The sequence below is a fragment of the Ambystoma mexicanum genome, chromosome 10 (assembly GCF_040938575.1).
Source record: "Ambystoma mexicanum isolate Mex_15411 chromosome 10, UKY_AmexF1_1, whole genome shotgun sequence".
Classification (NCBI taxonomy): Eukaryota; Metazoa; Chordata; class Amphibia; order Caudata; family Ambystomatidae; genus Ambystoma; species Ambystoma mexicanum.
This window is the reverse complement of record NC_090932.1, coordinates 163,093,040-163,110,664: the sequence shown is the minus strand read 5'-3', so window position 1 is coordinate 163,110,664 and position 17,625 is coordinate 163,093,040.

Genomic DNA, 17,625 nt, shown 5'->3' with positions numbered 1-17,625 from the left:
TTTATTCACATGTGTTACACAGCACCCTCAGTGCAGTGACACAGGGGTGTCGTAGCGACCCCCAAACATAGGCTCCATACCCTGGGACCGACTACTGTCTCCCAGGGCATGTAAAGTCCCCATTGACTTTACTAGTCGATTTTTATGCACTTAACCAGTACAAACCATCTTACTATGGAAGTACTGGAAGGGGTTAATAGTTTTTTCCCTATGTTCATTTTCGAGGGGGTACCTTAAAGTCCTGCTCTCTAAAGTCCTGGAAAGGTGACGGAGGGAACACATTAGTGAGCCCTATCAAAAACTGAGAAATTAAAGGAATTTTAAAATAAGAACACTCCTCAGGTGAGCGCTTAAATATGGACAGCACCGCTAGGTAATCTTTAACGGTACCCACTTGCAAGTCCCTGTGGGCTAAAGAAAGCAAAAAAGACAGAACTACAGGAATGTCACATGAAAAAGGATCCACATTCTTAACCCTGCACCAGTCGCAGAACTTTCTCCAACGGCAACGGTACAGGGAGTTAGTTGCCGGCCGTCTGGCCGAAAGCAACACCTCCATCACGACTTCAGGGAGCTCCCAATCCTTATACCTCAACCTTTCAGAAGCCAAGCGTGAAGGATGAGGGATCTGACCTCTGGATGGAGAACCTGACCCCCCTCCCTTGAGAGCAGATCGTCTCGGTAGGGAAGACGACGTGGAGGGCAGATGGACAAGTCGAGAAGGTCCGGGTACCATGCCCTCCTGGCCCATGCCGGAGCAATGAGGATCATCCGGGAACTGAACCTGCGTAACCTCTTCAGCACTTGCGGGATGACGGGGACTGGAGGAAATGCGTACAGCAGTGGGAATGACCACTCCACCAGGAACGCGTCTCCTAAGGCTCCTCTTGGAGGAAATTCCCGTGAGCAGAACCTTTCGCACTTCTGGTTGACATTGGAGGCGAAGAGATCCACTTGAGGGGTCCCCCAAAGGGCAAAGATCTCCAGGAGAATCTCCTGAGCCAGCTCCCACTCGTGAGCGATCGCGCTCTGCCTGCTCAGAGCATCCGCCGTCTCATTTTCGTCTCCGGCCAGATAGACTGCCGAGATCAAAACTGCCTGCTGGATGGCCCAGAACCAGAGCTGCATCACTTCCCTGCACAGAGGAAGTGACCCTGCCCCCCCCCTTTTGTTGAGGTAGTGCATGGGCACTGTATTTTCCGTCAGAATCAGGACAGTCTTCCCTCGCACAGTCGGCAGAAAAGCCTTCAGGGCAAGCCTAGCGGCCCCTCAGCTCCAACAGATTGATATGGAGTCTGGACTCCGACGGAGACCAACGACCGCTGACTGTCAACTCGTTGGCATTAGCTCCCTATCCCGTGAGGGATGCGTCCGTCCTGATCGTCACCTCTGGCTAGGGAAGCCAAAACAGAGCCCCCTTCATCAGATTGCCTTTGACGGCCCACCACAGAAGGTCCTGGGCGACCGAGGGCGGCACCTGAACGGGGTCCGACATCCTGCCAGAGGATTGTGACCACTGCATCTTGAGTGCCCACTGCAAAGATCTCATCGCAGTCGAGCCTCTGGCACCAGAAGAATGCAGGATGCCATGAGGCCGAGCAACCTCAAGAACTCAAACGCTGGGAGACTCTGGGCATGTTGAAACTTGTGCACCATCTGCTGAATGTGATGAGCCCTCACCTGGGGAGGAAAACACTGCCCCAGGGACGTGTCGAACACTGCTCTGATGTACTGGAGTCGCTGAGTTGGCGTTAAGTGGGACTTCTTTAAGTTGAGGGAGAAGCCCAGCCTGTGAAGGTAGTGGCAGGTGACGGACAGATGATCCAGGACTTGCTCGGGAGAGCGCACCCTGATCAACCAATCGTCCAGGTAGGGGTAGACGTGAATCCCCCCTTTCCTGAGATATGCTGCCACCACCAGCATGAGCTTGGTGAAAACCCTCGGGCGGAGGTCAATCCGAACGGCAGGACCCGAAACTGAAAGTGCGAGTCGCCAACCGCAAACCTCAGGTACTTCTTGTGCTTGGGAGGGATCGGCACATGAAAGTAAGCTTCCTTGAGGTCGAGAGACACCAACCAGTCCTGAAGTTGTAGGGCCAGGAGGACTTGAGAGAGAGTAACCATCTTGAACTTGTCCTTCCTGAGGAGTTTGTTCAAACTGCGCAAGTCCATGATTGGTCTCAATCCCCCCGTCTTTCTTCGAAACCAAAAAATAAGGGGAATACCATCCCTTGTTCCTCTCCGCTACAGGCACCAGTTCTATGGCGCCTTTCTCCAGCAGGGCTTGAATTTCCTGCGCAAGGAGCGGATCCGGACTCTTCAAATAGAGATTCCTTGGTGGATTGTCGTGAGAACTTTGCCGAAAGTGAAGACAGTAGCCGTGGGTTATGATCTCCAGAACCCACACATCTGAAGTAATGGCATGCCATTCTACAAGATGCTGCGCCAGCCTTCCCCCAACCGGCGAACCATGGGACATGGCCTCATGACTGAGCTGAAGCGGTTGCGGCGTTGCCTGATGGCAAAGAGGCAACAACCCGAGCGGCCTTGGCTCCTCGAGTACCTTGTTTTCCACCTCTGGCACTCCTACGGTGGCCCCTTTGACTCGCAGCTCCTCTCACTTTACTAAAGGATGAGTAATAACGAAAGGAACCTCCCCTCCATTGCTGTGCCCTAGGATGAAAAGGCAGAGGTTGGCGAACTGCAGCGCTCAAGGACTTTGCTGCAGCTTTCTAGGTCTGCAACCTCTCAAGGTTCTCGTCAGCCTTGCTACCAAAAAGATGTACACCATCAAAGGGCATGTTGAGGAGCCAGGCTTGCACATCAGGAGCAAACCCCGACTTCCGCAACCACGCACGCCTGCGTATTACGCTGCTCGCCGCCATGGACCGGCTGACGCAATCTGCCATGTCCAGACCTGATTGAACGGCCTCACACATGGCATCCTTGCCATCCTGTATCATATCAAGAAAACCATCCCGTTCGTCCCCTTCGGGAATATGTTCAGCCGCTAAGGAAACACAGTTCCACAGAGTGTGCGTGAAACGTGACAAGGGACATACAGAGTTGGCTGCCTGAAGAGCCATACCCCCTGAAGAAAACACTTGCTTCGCCCAACCATCAAAATGCTTGTAGTCCCTATCAGGAGGTATGGTATGATATGACGCCTGCTTTTCTGGGGCCGTAGCCGCCTGCACCACCAAACTCTTCGGAGTGGGGTGCGTGGTCAAGTAGCAGGGGTCGCTACTGGCTGGGTGGTATTTTCGCGGCAAAGACTTGCCCACTGTCGGGAGACTCTCCGAAGCAGTCTAAGCCACCGCCACCTTTCTTTGCAGAGCCATATGGAATGGCAGTACCGGGTCAGTTGGTGGACCTTGGTCGAGGATATCCGTCAGGTCATCCTGCAGAAAATCCCCTGGTGGAGCAGACCACCCCAAGTACTCGGTGACGCTCGACATCCGGCGCCGGTACGAGGACTCGGCATGGGTGCCAGGCTCAGGCCTACAGAACTCCACCTCCGGAGAGGTGTCCAGACCACTGGCGTCGTGCAGTGACTGACACAGGTCTTCAATATGGCTATGACCAGAGATAATCTCGTCTGGCACCGTATCAGGAACCAACCCACTTTCAGAACCCTCATTCACCTCAGAAATATATTCCAAATGGTGGAAAGTGGGCACAGAATAGGGGACAAATCATTTTTTGCATTGGCCAGAGCCTTTCTCGGGGGTTCCACCGTGCCATGGGGTACCTCTGACAAAACAGCCTCGAAAGGCGTTGAGTGAATCGGTGTCGACGTCGAGCGTGGCGCCGACAGCATTGACGGCTTCGACACAGGCCTCGAGGGCGGCACCCCGAGCGTGTCCTTCGACAGCCTGGGCGCTGATGGCGTCGACGACTTCCTCGGAGGCGGAGCCTCGAGAGAGTCCGGCGTCGACGTCTTCTTCGAAGACTTCACAGGTGCACATGGTCTCGAGGGCGTCGAGGACCGGGACCTGGAACGGGCATGACTAGAACGATTCCCCTTGTCCGAGCGGGACCTATCCCGCGAATTGTGCAGACCACCCAAGCCCGAAGGCGTATGAGCGGTGTCTCTAGTACGGTCATGCCTGACCCCACTGGGAGGCGCGGACGGACCGGTGCACTACGATTCAAGAATCGCCAACATTTTCTTACCGAAGGAAGCCCATTCCTCCGGAGTTGCATGCTTGGTGGGATAAGCAACCCACCGACGGGCGGAGTCCTCGGACGAGGACGGGGAAGGCGACCGATGACAGTGCTTCCGGGAGTGCCTCAAAGAGGCAGAGGAGTGGCGGGACCCACTCCGGGACCGAGACCCCTTAGACCTACAACAACGATGCAGAGAGTCGCCCCTCGAATCGTCCGTCAAAAGCCCAGCGGACCTCGACTTCCGGGGCTTGGACTCCTTACCGACCGACAGCTTCTTCTTACGCTCCCGCAAGGCTTTGGACGTAAGCGACTGGAAGTCGACACAATCATCCGTGTCGTGGGCCTCCCTGAGGCACCAGAGGCAGGCATCATGCGAGTCCATCACAGACATCTTGGACCCACAGTCCCCACACTTCTTGAAGCCTGGACGCGGAGTGGAAGAAGAGGAAGACATCCCGATAAACTTTGCACAAATGAACAGGTTCGAAGAACCGAAAGAACAGAAACTCAGAAGAGTCGAGGCGTGCCGAGATCTCCGAAGCAAACACGTTCGTGGAAAAAAACGGAACTGAGGCTACGGGCGTCCTACTTATAACATCCGTTGACGTCGGCTTGACAGAGGCCCTCGAGGACGGCGTATCGACGTCATCGACGCAGAAAGATTTTCCGAAGCAGCACAGCTGTGGTGATACGTCGGAGGACCCAATCCCCTCGAATAGGGTAGTGGTAGTCCTTTTCTCCTCAGGCCAATTTGTCTCACCGATAAGCCGGTTGAATGTGGTAATGTACACTAACCGGTCCTGGGAACCCTGACGAAGAATCAGTAATTCCCCATCCAAGGCCTGCCCATGTGTACGACGAACAAAGAACTTATCTAGTTCCCGTTGGAACCCTGTGAAGTTATACAGAATGGGATCATCCCGATCCGATTGACTAACGGCACTGACCAGTTAGCCGCATGCCTACCCAGATACGGCAACACAAAGGCCACTTTCGTTTGGTCTGTGAGAAAGGCCCCGGGCCGACACAGGAAGTGAAGCCTGCACTGGTTCATGAACACTGCATATCTCTGTGGGTCCCGCAAAAACCGTTCTGGCGAGGCCAAAGGGACCACCACAGGGGCATTGACTTGTATCTGAGTAGGCGCTGCTGCAGCCCCATTTGGGGGACCTGACCATCTTGGGTCCTAGTTAGCCATTTTGCTAGTTCCTCCGTCCTTTTCCGGTTTACTATCATCTCCTTTCTCATGGTGTTGGTTTCAGAGCAGGCTGCGTGTACCTCAGCCCGCAGTCCCCCTAGTAGGGCGGCCAACTGATCTACCTCCGATGACTCCATGAAGCTCGGGCAGGGTTTGTTTACGTGATATTACCGTTCTGTAATGCTTACCTCTGGTGCCCTGCAGGAGCGCCTGGTCTGGACTGTTCTGGAGTGCTCTCCTTCAGGATGGATGGATGCTACTGTGTGTGATCCAGTCCACTCCCTTCCCACCGTCCACTGAATGGCTACGGCCCAGTGTCCTGTGAGTTGGGAGTGACTGGTATGTTTTCCTGGACCCACTAGTAGTTCTTTATGGAGCGGTCTGGCTGAGGACCTATGGGCAAACAATGACAGGTTCAATGTGTGTCCTTATTTTTTTTTTATGTTTCATTGGTTAACCATATTTTCAACCTTTCAAACATACAAAACTGTAGCACCTATAAGTGCTTCCTTATTTATTATCCCCCAGTCTATTTCCATTGTCGATCATCATGCATTTATATCTTTCAGCAGTGCCTCCACAAATTTTAGAGCGTCAATTGTTCTTCCAATTTTGTCAGCAGTTAATATCCTCTTCCAGTACTCCTCTTCCTGCATAGAATCACACATCTGCATACAAGCCCCCAGGGACTTTGGTATTTGTTCACTTAGAGATGTACAATTCAACATCAAATGTCTGATTGTTTCAATATGTTCCTGGTCTTTACAGAAGCGACAATTCGGTTCTTGAAGTTTAATCTGTTTCTATTTAACTGGACCTCTCTCGAGGCTAGGATATTTAATCTGCACCGTATCAGCAAGTCTCTGTAGTGAGGCAACAGGAATTCTCTCAAGTATTCCGGTGGTTCAGTTAGTTTTTTCCGTTTAAATATGATATTAGTACAGAATGTATTCTTACTTTTCAAATCTGAAGTTTCCTCCCAGTCTTTTTCTTGCAGTATCTTCTTTACCTTGTTGGGATTTCCTTTTAATGTTATATGTCTCCAAATAGTCTTTACATTGGGATTTCCACCTCATCAGGTTTTTATCCTTTATCGTCGAAGAATTATTTAGGATCTCAAAAAGTACGGGAGGTGAGTCTAGTACACATTTCCAGAAAAGAGAGATGGATTTCTACATAACTATTGATGTCAGTGATTGGAGTCATAATTCGGGTTTTATTATATTAACTGACAAAGAGTTTGGCAACCTCAATATCTTTCTCCAGAAAAAAGCCTCACAGACTCCCCATATTCTCCAAGAAAAATTCAGAAGTGCCTCAACTCCATACGTCAGGACTGCTAGCACCTTTTGTTTATAAAAGGTAAGGGTCGGGATCAAAGAAGAAGTTCCATATCTACGATGAAGGGCTCTCTCCTGGTTTGTTAGTTTCAGTAGTTTTTCCTTAATCAGCAGGTAGTGCCCTAGTTCGTTTACATTTTTGTTACCCGTACGCCCAGGTAAATTATCAGATTAACCACTTCCAACTGCTGATTTTTAATAGTACATTTAAAGACTTTGGGCCTCATTCCAACCTTGGCGCAAAGGGATACCGGGCACCGGTAAGGACACCGGTGCCGGTAATCCCTTTGCGCCCTATTCTGAGGTCCCCCAACGGGACCCGTAACGTACGTTTGGTCGGACCAAATGTACCTTACGGTTCCCGTTAGGGGACCAGGGCGCAAATAACGGCCTTGGCATGCGCCGGGCCGTTATTTGCGCCCTCCCCATTCCCATTGAGCCCTATGGGGGCTCAAATGGGAATAGGGATTGCCATTTTCAATGGGGATTTACCGGTCCCGCAAAGGTCAGAATAGACCGGTAAGTCCCCATTGAACCAGGGAGGACTCGGTACCGTTATTGGAGGCAGTCATGGCGCTAATAGCGCCATGACTACCGTCAATCTCGGAATGAGGCCCTTTGGCCTTTTTCTGATTGCTGCACGCTGATTTCATTATTAGGATCTTTGATTTCTTAACGGTGATCTTCATTTCATTCCCGTCTAAGTAACCTTTAAATGCGTCGAGTGGCCTCTGGAGTCCTATTGCAGTCAAGTCTATGATGACCAGATTGTCCGCATATAGGATCCACGGAATCACTTTTCTTCCATCTTTGGTGGAAAAGCCCTAATATTCCTCTGTGATTCGTTCATGTCTGCCAAGTAGAGTGCAAATAAGAAAGGGGTCAAAGCACATCCTTGTTTAATACCTATATACGTTTGGATCGTCCTTGATATGGAACCATCTCTTGACAATTGGACTTGTATGGATGTGTCCGTGTAGAGTGCTTGGATGGCTTCAAGTAAATCCTCTGGGCATTTCCATCATTTTAATTTAGCCCACAAAGAGTTCACAACTGATTCCGTCAAACGCTTGTTCTAGGTCTATGAAACCAAGATAGATTTTTGTCTTGGATTCCAGGGCTCACTGTTTCAAAAGGTTCAAAATGAATAGATTTAATGATGTACCCACTCTGCTTATAAAGGCTGTTTGTCGTGTATCCAATATACCCGCCTTCAGGCCCAACATTTGAGATCTCATAGTAGTATTGAAGCAAATAGTTTGCCTATGGAGTCTCCACTGTCTCCCTTTTTAAAAATCAGGACTACAATTGCGTCCTTCCAAGACGATGGTATGGTCCTGGTTTTTACTATTTGCCTGAATAGTGAGTAAATTAGATCTGCCCAGCATTCATTAATTTTCCTTAAGTGTGTAATTTGAGATGCCATTGGGCCCTGCTGCCCTTGAGGACCTTAATCTTTTTTTCTCATCCGTGATATTTCTGCATGGTCGAATTTCACCGACCATGATCTCAGATTTTTACTCCTCTCCGGGCAATTAACGGCTAGTTTCTTCTGGAATAAGGCTGTATAGTATTCCACCCAACGTTCTTCTGACACTTGACTGGTTACAACTGCTGTTTGGAAGTCATCACCCTTATTAAACATGTCCCATAAATTCCTTGCATTACTTGTACATACAGCTGCCAGCATTCTTTCGGTGTCACCCTGAGCTCTTTTTGCCCTGGTAGCCTTGAGCCAGTTCTTATATGTTTGTTTGCATCTTCTTATCATCTGCTGTTTATTGAGACATTCTTTCTTTCGCGGTTGTTTCAGTTGAGCTCTATATTTTTTCCTTTTCGCCACCAATTCCTTATAATAGGCATGTTTCCTGACCACCGTTAAGATTCCTACTTGGATCATTTTTCATTTCAAATTCTTTCAATAGCCATCTGTATTTCACACTGTCTGGATTGTCGACAACATGGCTTTCACATCTCCCTTCTAGATTTAGTAGTTCCTTCTGCTTTATTCTTAATTTATTTCTACCCCACGTTACTTCTACTGGGGCTATTTAGGTCCTTTCCGACTTCCATACTGTCCATTCCATTTCAATTCTTGGTAGGTCATGGTCACTAGCTAATTGTTTTTTAACTTCAAAAGATTTGATCCATTGCAAGGTGTTTCCTGACACAAAGAAATAGTCCAAGCTAGTGCTGCTGGTGCCAATGGACCAGGTATCGGCACCATGTAGATCCCACGCAGTCGAACCATTTAACATCCTCGTGGCACGTATTTCCATTTCGTTGTTCCATTGCAATGCTCTTCCAGCTGTGATTCCATTTTTGGCTTTCCTTCTTTATTTAACAATTTGATGTTTAGGTCCCCACATATAATTATTCATTGATTTTTGTCCTCCAACATTGACTTATCAATTTCGTACACAATGTCTTTTATATATTTCTCAGTGCAGCATTTATTTTCATTCCAGTATGTGTTGATTAGGAGTATTTTAACCTCATGCTTCTCCAGACATCTCTTAATTTTTAAGGTCTGTACAAAGGGATTTGGGGTATGATGTTCTGATACCTGCAGATCGCTGTCAATTTTGATCAAGGTAAGGAGATTTGCGTAGTGCCTTCTCTTATTTCCTTTCCTTCCTGGGTTTGCATAGACTTCATAATCATCAAATATTGGTTTCTGCCTTCACCACGTTTCTTGTAGGCATACGATTTCATATTGCCCTAGAAAATAGTCTTCCCCCGTGTACAGATGCTTAAATCCATGAGTGTTCCATGAGACACATACCACTCTTTCAAGCACCTCATTCTTTTTATTCTATTGTGTCTTTTTTGCAGCCAACACACCGGCCATCCATGACCAGTCCGCTGCCTTTTGTTCCCTTTGCTGCATGGTTTTTATTATTTTCGGTTGCTTTCTGGAGTTATCGATGGTAAATCTTAACTTTTTCACTTGGTCTTCCAGGGGTATGGCGTCTTTTAAGTCCACCTCTCTTGCCCTCTGTTGCTCTTGTCTCTCTTCTTTTTTTTGTAGGGTTCATCTTCACATCCATTTTTCTGCAATTTCTGTCTAGGTCAGACATAGTTATATCCTTTTTATCTTGTTTCTCATCATCCATCTTTCTAGGTTTAGGGCCCCTTTTTACTATGTTTGCTTGACCTCTTTCCTTTGAGATACTCAAAGCCTTGCCAGATTTCCTGTCTTGGCTTTTAAATTTGCTCATCCCATAACCCAATAGGGCGAGTTTATCACTCGTCTCCATTAAAGATTCTTTCATTATTCGAGATTTCAAATGCAAAGTCACCCAGTCCAGCCTCCTTTCATTAACAAATTCCACAATTAGGATATCATCTGGTGAATTAAAACTCAGGCCGGGGATTTGCCTGAAGAGATTCATCACTTTTTCTCTATTTAACAGGACCTTCTTTGAGTCTTTCAATGTTTTCTCTAGTCTCACTTTAAACCCTCACATAGCTTCTTGATTTTTCCTCATGCTCATCATTCTTCCTTTTGGGTAGGGAGTTGGTCCTTCTTCGTCCTCTTATCAAACATCTTTTCTTTCTTCTCCTTGTCACTAGGTCATTAGGTTTCATTCTAGTTTCCTTTATGGAACCTTTCCTTTTCTCTTCTAGTGTTCTAAAATCTTCAAGGTTTTTCCTTCCCTCACTCCTGGCCCGACCTTTGCATTTCCCCTTAGGTATGGTACTAGCCTTCTTTACTTCATTACTCCTCTTCTTGTTTATCTTCAGGGGTGATTTTTCTTTGTTTGCCTCGACAATTCTTTCGCACCTGCTTTTCAATTTCGTCCCATTCCGAGGAATTAATATTGTCCCAATCGTCGTCATCCTTTTTTTTTTTCAATTATCTCGATCAGGTCCCTCAGACAGGCTTCTGAGTCGAATTCCAGAGAATCACTGTCATCTGACTAATTATTTGTCGTACTGGAATCATCCAGAACTTGTATCTCATGGGGGTTTGTTGCTACACCATTTCTCTTCTGAAATTCTTGGCACATTGTGTTACTTCCAATCTTGGTGGCATTCTTATATTTCTTAAAAAGGCTCTTGATACAATTATTTTCCGTTTTATTATTTGTTTCATATTTTTTTTATTTTATTTTCTCCATCTTAGTCTCCTTTCGAGTCAGGTGGGTTTCATTCTCTCCTACGATCAACGATTTCCCTGCTATATTGGGGCCCTGGAAAAATCGGGAAATTTGATATGGCCAAACCTTCAAAAGTTTGCAGCGGAGTAAGTTCCAATCTTTCTTGCTCCTTTGATTTTCGTTTGGGCACTTGTTCATTCTGCAGGTTTGGCTTGCCTTTTATCAATAGCAACGCCCCCCTTCCCCTCCTAGTATCAGTGTTTTTGTTGTTTCTCATTTCAGCAGTTTTTTCATTTGCCCCCGATTTTGAGATTTCCTTCTCCCTGCAAGTAGTTTCAATTGGAGCTCTGTGGCTCCAATACTTGTTATTCTGGCTATCTTCTTTTTTGTATAAACTCCTCATCCATTTACAATCCTCTAAAACCGCCTCCATTAATAGTGATTTGTCATTTATCTCTCTTCTAGCCAAATCACTTAGGCGGTTTTGCCATATGTTCATTAATTCACTTCTTTGTCTAGCCTTTGTACAATTTTTGTTCATAAAACATATCAATCCGCACATCTGATCCTTGGTCTTTAAATTTGCCGTGTGGACGTCTTGCAAGGATTCATTTATATTTTCCTATCATTTTAGGAAAGGGGCGACTGGTATAGTTAAGGCTGCCATGACTGTATTTTGGACATGCGCCAGTTCATCCATTCGTTCCTTTTTTTTCTTGTCCTTCATTCTCCTTTTCATGGCCTCATCTCGCTTTATTCTTTGCGGGGTGGGATTTGGATCTGCGTATTAGGGGTGTACCGAACTTCAGCTTCGAGTAAGTATTCCGCTGAATTCCGGCTGAAAAAAAGCTATTCGGCTTCAGCCGAATAGTTTCTTGCTATTCGGCTCTTGCCGAATACTTTGACATTCTCATTTGAATACAATGCAACATGAACTCATAAAGGCAAACATAGACTTCAGTTTGCAAAACTGAATAGAATTACACAGCTGAAAAATCTTTTATATTGCAATCTGCTCTTTAGGGCATGTTTTGTTATAGATTCTTAGACAAAAAAGGTGCTCATCTTTTATACTTAGCAATACAGGAACATCTTTTCTTTTGGCAAATGTGCACTTTTTCAGTTGGAAAAAACAAAGAAATGTGCATAGATACTTTCAGTTCCCATTGCGTACGTCATGGTCCCCCCTTTTCTTTATTTAAGGACTTCAGTCCTGAGTTTAACATTATCATTTATTATTATCATAAATTGTCGGTCCGGTAACAACGGTACCGGTAAGATACCGGCACCGTTGTTACCGGACCGGCAAACTACGAGGGTGCCTTCCTGCCCACCAGGTCGTAGTTTGCCGGCAAACTACGACCTGGTGGGCAGGAAGGCACCCTCGAGCAGAACTCGTAGTTTGCCGGTCCGGTAACAACGGTGCCGGTAGCTTACCGGTACCGTGGTTACCGGAACGACAACTTATGATGAGGCCCTAGGTCTGGTTTGTTCTTAAATGACTTTAGTGCCTGGAGTTCTTGAGTATTCAGGTTTGCGTGTAAAGTTCTTATTTCTTGTTTTTGTATCCTCCAGCCTCTCTAGGTCCCGAGGTACTGTCTTATCTGCACTTGTAGTTGGTTGGCTGCCAACATTGTTTTCAGGTTCACTCTCTGCGTCGGAGCCCATTGGTGAACTATTTGGAGTACTCTCTCTCAAAGATGTCCTATAATGTTCATCATATTTGGGCTGGAAAGTGTACACCCTGTCGTCCCTGTAATTGCGTTAATCCCTCGAAAATGTCCTGCATTTTCTTAGTTTCACTTCATCCTGGTGTATTTTAAGGATATTGTGTCGTTTTTTTCTATGGAGCTAGTCAGTGATTTCCTTGCTTCAATTTCAACTTTGATGATGTCTATTGCTGTTACCATGCTCTTGTGTTCTGTATCGGCATGTTCTATAAGGAGTTCCAGCATTACCTTTGAGCCAGTCAGCAAATTCCCTTCCCGTTTCCCGTGGAGATCCGCATCATTCGGGTTACTGAAATCGGGGAAGATTAGAGGCCTTTTGGGATTTTATCTTGTTCAAGGCATTTTATCTTGTTCTGGGAGAGTGAATCTCTCCCAGAACATGTTGATCTCCTTGGTGCGAAGTCTCTCGAATTTGATACATTTTTATCGTAATGTCTCCGGTTGGTTTGATTGCAGTGGAAAGGCATGTGTAGTGGAGCCTCTTGGGGTAAATAGACACTAATATCTTCATTTCCAGACAGAATATATTCTGTCATTATTGGTACCAATGGTTGTTCAAGCAGCAGTAGGTTTGCTCCGTAGTAATGATTTAGAGAGAGGGTGAGAGCACCAGGAAAATATGGCTACCATGCTGAACTTGTCCAAATACGGGTGTGATGTAGAAGCAGCAAGTTGCAGGAATCCGATAGGGCACTGCTCATGTACCTCAGGCAAAAGATTAAACAGTGAGTGTTGGATTCTAACAGTATTTGCGCTTTCTACACAATTCATAGGTTTTTTAGGAAGTTCCTATGTTGTCTTGGATCAAAGTTTGCTGAAAAAAGGATACCACTAGTTATGGATTGTGTGCCATTAGGTCTTTATTAATGTGTGGGTGCCGACACTTGTTTCGTCCACATGAGGGTCTTTATCAAGGCTGTGGTAGTCATCCATCATACAATGGTTGTTTACATATTCGTAGGATGTCATATCAAACACAAGTGTGGCAACTGAACAGTGATTGTGTGACAGGAGCATGTTGTGACCGATGCATGAAGTGAAAAAGCTGATTTATATTTTTACGAAGCACATTTTTATCAGTACAACATCAAGTTGTAGTACATGTGATTTAAATTAAATGTAGCAGATGTATGAATTGCATACTGGCGGGAATAATCCACAGGGGAAACGAGGGACAAAAGAATTGCACCAAGGAAGTGAAAGAAGGAACGTTTGTGTCAGTTGGTAGAAACTGCTCATTTGAACTGTGTAGAAAACATCAATACTGTGGGAATCCAACACTCACTCTTTAATGTTTTATTAATGTTTGATACTTTTTCATTGTGATTTATGCTGTGGTTACATTATTATTTTACATTAAACGTATATTGTACATATAATTACTGCAGGCATGTGTGAACCTAATGGCGAAAAAATCTTCTTGAATCCAGTACCTGCCATTGCAAAGTACCAGCCCATAATATTGTGTCTGCCCAATAACAAAGTAAACTATGATTAAAGTGTGGTAGTGCATCAACGCTTAGTAACAGGATTCTAATTTGATGTGTGGCTTGGTCCTCTGTAATTTCAGATACATTTAAAAAGCTGTTTCTTTGATAGCAATTTAATTACTATTTTGTGCTATTTAGTGTTCATAGCAGATTAAACTGATCCTCAATATACAGCCAGTAGGTTAATAAAAAATAAATAATGATCATCAATTTTGCAAGTAAAACATGAATAAACCATTAATATTCATCACGTTTGGTCATTGTTTGTGCTTGAAGTGTTCCACAGAATGTGCCTCTCTTCAACGTTCAAGCTAAATATTTCATTCCTCAAAAAAAAGTGTTTGGTTTCTTACAAAAGATTGGGTATTTATGGTCTTATATTCCTTTATAATTCTCTCTTTAGAAAATTGGGTTTTCCAAATATTCTTGCATTCCAATCTATTTCTCTCAGATATTCTTGTATTCCGTTCTATTTCTCTCTACACATGTTTCACCACACTGTTTATGTGGCTCGTCAAGGGAGAACATTTAGGGCCTGATTCACAAAAGTGTTATATAATGGTGCAACCCCATAGTAAAATGCCTTGTGAATCAGGCCCTTGGGGTCTAATCATTTTAGTGTATTTTTGCCATTAGATAATTGGTTACTCATCTAAAACACAGACCACAAGATCAATATGAGGATATGCTGAATATATTCATGTTGGATTATTTTAGAATAACTGTTTAAATGAACATTAGTATGGTTTGGCCTACTTACCCTGAGATTTCTTTATGAGGTGTCTGACCTGTATTGAATGTTCCCAAGGTATGGTGGCCCTGTGTAAAAATAGAATATTTCTATTTAGTTTCAGCTTTTCTACATATGAGGGTTTAGGGTTTGTTAAACTTGCTAAAGGATGTGGAAAAAGGAAAATATAAATAGAATTGTATTAATTACCTGTAGAGAAGATTGGACATGTTAGTCCAGCCTTTGAGGGATCCTAGAACGCCAAATCAGTGTGGATTCAGCATTCCAAGATGGCCACTAGAATTTATGTCTGAGTATGACGTCATCACGCTGGTGTGTTTATTCGCCTAAAGATTATTAATGGACTGTGCCGCGATCGAGGCCAATATAAATGCTTACATTGGAATTTGCCAACAGAATTAATATATTTGTGAATTTATGAAGTTTATTTCCTTGTACCACTGTCTAATTGCAGTCATTAAATAACAGATTGATCTACATAGCCTAAAATTATTGTATTCTCTTGGTATGTTGCCATACTGATGCGTTATAATGCTGATTGTTCATAAAATGGCCACTGGGGAATTCATTAGTTGGCTCATGTAAATTCTTATGTCTAGGCCCATGGATTATTGGTCTACATAATCCATGGTCACTTATCTTCAGGTAATGATGTTATGTTAGTATATATTTTATATTGTTACAAAATTTACTCTTGACGATTTATTAGAAGAATTTGAAATTCATTCTTTTTTTCTAACGTGATGAATATTAATGATTTAATGTTTTACTTGCAAAATTGATGATAATGTGCCTCATTACAAGTCCGGCGGTAACTGTGCCGGTAATACCGGTAGGTTGCCGCCGGACTTGTACATTTTACCGGCGGCTGACTGCTGGAGACACTGGGGCATTACAACCCCGGCAGTCCGGTAAGTCAGGTGCTGGTAAAATGTAATTTTCACAAAAGCACTAGCACCATTAATAACGGTGCTGGTGCTTCTGTGAAAGTCTGCCGTATGAAAAAACTATTTCACCACGAGCTTCCCAACACATAGGCTGTGGAATGAGTATTCCATGAATAATTATAACTTTAACTCAGCTGTATCTGTCAACATCAGTTCAGGTATCAAAACACATATTTTAATATGTATAAACAGTAATATAAAAAGACCATGCGTTAAAGAAGCACACGGACACTCTACTAAAACAGAAAGAAGGACCTACTGGAGGCCTTTGAAACAATCAGCGTGTTTGTGAAGAGTCCATAAAAAGAATACATCACGTAAATTATACTGACATAGTGATAGCGGCTACAATCAATGGAATAGGTCTGCATACAACTTTTTACATAAAAAAAAAGTGTGATGTTAGTAACACTAGTGATTCTGATAGTCATGGGTCAATATTTCTTTATCATGACACGTCAACACTCAGTCGTGCTCCTGGGGGTAGAAAAACACATAGTCAGGTTGAATCCTGATGTTAATGTGTCATCAGCCCCCGTCTTCAGTACGCTAGCAAAAGTTTGCTCTAGATATAATTTGGCTATCTGCACTGGACCATGTGCACTGCCGTTTCTACCTAGGAATGAAAATAAAAACCAAAGTTTAAAACCAAGACACCGCCCTGTTTGTGGCAATTATTCCTATAACACACAGCAAAAGGAACAATAATCCCACTGACCTGCTACTTTCGTAGTTTATTTTGGGTGTGGGAGGGAGTACAAATGTTGTTCTGCATAAAACGTATGCGTCCTAATGAAGCCAGAGCTGAAAACCAAAGCGAGAACTTGATTCATCTCTCCTTGTTTTCATAGTGAAATGGTGTATTACATCTAATATATTAATGCTGGCTATCTGGTTTACCTTTTCAATTTATTGGTGTGTCGCTTGCTTTATTGTTTCACCATTTGCTGCTTTTAAAAGTTCAGCAGCATCACGGGCGGGACTACGTCATCCACAATTCCTCTGTGCATCGTCTGTGATAAACGACACAAAGAGTAAATAGCGTTTTAGTCTCTTGTTCAAATGGGGTGCCAAAAGAGGTGCTTAATCGGGCCAGTTTTACTTTATTGATCTAAGATCCGAAGATGGGGATCTATGCTCAAAGGTCTTCTGACGTGTGCTGCAGGGTGGGATGTTACCATTATCAGTACCCTTGCTGCATGCAGTATCCCGTGGAGACATAATGCACAGATCTATCAGTATACATCTCTAATCCGCCATACCCAAGAGTCCGGTTTACCCAAAATAGGTCTGCACTTACTTGCACAAGTTCTAGGTTTTTCCTTGCGCTTTCATTCTACACGCTCCAGACGAGAAATCTCTTCTCTGTGAAAGACGCTTGCTGATCTGGCTCTTACGTTTGTGCGTGTGTGCATCTAGCCACCATTTTGAGGTGGTCTACATTTGCAAATGGCAGTGCATTCACGTGTATCTAAGTGTCCGCCATCTTTGATGAGTGTATTATTCGCCAAACATCATGTGTCTTACTTGGCACATTACTAGGAACACCCCACCTATTACTCAGGATCAGGTGTTTTTTTGTTTTTTTGTTTTATTTAACGTGGGCCGCTTAGGAGAGTGTGAAATAATTTAGCCTTCAATTTATATTATGGCAAATCAGAAGAGATGACGTATCCTGTGCGCTATGTTTGTACTTGCCAAGAAATGCTGTTAATGATTAAGGTTTTAAAGAAACAACAGATTCCACTCAACAGCAATGTTTAGACCTGCTTTTACAGTATTAAGGTCATAGATCCATCTTTGTTCCAGCTTTTTTAGGGCTAGATCTCTGTCACCACCAAGTGGGTGAGCCCTCGATGTTTGAAGCACGAACCAATAAAAGTCATTCTGTGAGTGC